This window comes from Aplysia californica, unplaced genomic scaffold (assembly GCF_000002075.1).
Source record: "Aplysia californica isolate F4 #8 unplaced genomic scaffold, AplCal3.0 scaffold00968, whole genome shotgun sequence".
NCBI classification, from domain to species: domain Eukaryota; kingdom Metazoa; phylum Mollusca; class Gastropoda; order Aplysiida; family Aplysiidae; genus Aplysia; species Aplysia californica.
In genome coordinates, this window is record NW_004798238.1 from 108902 (window position 1) to 110704 (window position 1803).

The following is a 1803-nucleotide window of genomic DNA, read 5'->3' on the forward strand; positions in this document are numbered from 1 at the left end:
AAAGCTGGACTGAAACAAATGCATTTTTTTGGGTAAGTGTTTTACGGCGCTCGCAACTGCATAAGGTCATATGAGCGCGCGGGACACACCTAATATATTTAGTTGGTAGGAAATTTTGAATTTTGCCCGGGTTGAACCGAAGCCAACTCTTATCGATTTGAGAGTACCAAGTGATCTTCAACATGCGCAACTCAACTTGTACACGGGAAATGCAAATTAACGCTGATTTGAATTTTGTTTTAAGTTATAGATTCCCGTAGATGAGCTGGCAAAGCGTTCCACAAGGAGCGGGCGGGGTGTGAAAAAGCTCTCCCCCCGAGTCTCTGACTTTTGATCTGAACAGGTCTCAAAAGACTTTTCTTTGCTGATCTTAAAGGCCGAGGTGGTATATATTCGATGATCATGTCACAAAGATATGATGGTGCAATGTTGTTGACGCACTTAAAACAAAGAACAATTATTTGGTACTAAATTCGTGCTTTCACCAGGAGCAAATGTAGTTGAATTAGCATTGGTGTTACCTGCTCTTTGAGAGATTTCTTTAAAATTACGCGAGCAGCTTTGTTCTGGAGTCGCTGTAACCTATTTAACGTTTCAGTAGAAAGGTTTCCAAGCAAAGAATTGCAGTAGTCTGGACGAGAAAGGACAACAGAAGAGATGAGGGTTTTGATGGAATCGACACTAAGATATGATGACATTTGTCCTATTCTGTGTAGTTATAAATAAATAACTTTACATAGATGGTTTATATGATGGTGCATAGATAGTTGGCAGTCTAGATAACGTCTAGATTTTTCTGCTTTTTCAGTGAAAAAAAGTATCATTCCCAATACATATATGGTCAAAATTGCAAAGCAATATCCCTGGTTTGGCATTTCGAAACAGAACTTCGGTCTTATCATCCATCATTTTAATTCTGTTTGATTTTATCCAGTTTTTTACCTCAGAAATACATTTTTCCATGCTGGTAACTAGATAATTGAAATTTGTTGGTAAAACAGACTATTACAGTTGAGAGTCGTCCGTGTACATAATTTGGTAGTTAACGTTGTGCTTCCAAGTTATTTAACCTAAAGGTTTTGGTATACAATGTGTATAAGAGTGGTCTGAGCACGGATCCTTGAGGCTCGCCAATTTGCAAACAGAAAAAGGATGACATTTCATCATTTACAAGTACAGACTGAGTACGATGAAACAAATAGGACTCAGACCATTCAAGAACAGTCCCAGATAGGCCGAAGCAATGGCCTAACCTCCTGATCAAAACTGAATGAACGATGGTATCAAACGCAGCAATTAGATCGAGTAAGGCAAGAACAGACACTTTGCCTTGTGGGTTTGTGGTGTGACGAGATGACTGTGACGTCTTGACTGCACAGGTGTGACAAAACAACCGTGACAAAATGACTGATTTTCCAACATTCTTACCTTCCTATAACAAGCTGCAATGAAATTTGTCAACTGTTCACTTCTCTTCTTCAACAGATCTACAGTTCTAAAGACGTGCAGCAAATCTTTAAATTACCGCCCGTAGCCTACACTATAGCCTACAAATAATATGAGAGTCGGTAGGAGGCAATTTCGTACCTGGCCTGAAAAAATGTCTGAACTGACGAGGAAAACGCGTGGTTTCAACTGGCGAGTGTGTTGTTGATCGTTGTCCGTCAGCGGGCCCGCCCCACACAAACGAACTCTGAACTCCGAACTCTCTCTGAAGTATAATCATGGGCCCCTGTCTGTGTTTTTACGATGCGTTCGATGAAACCAAGAGAGAGAGAGAGAGAGAGAGAGAGAGAGAGAGAG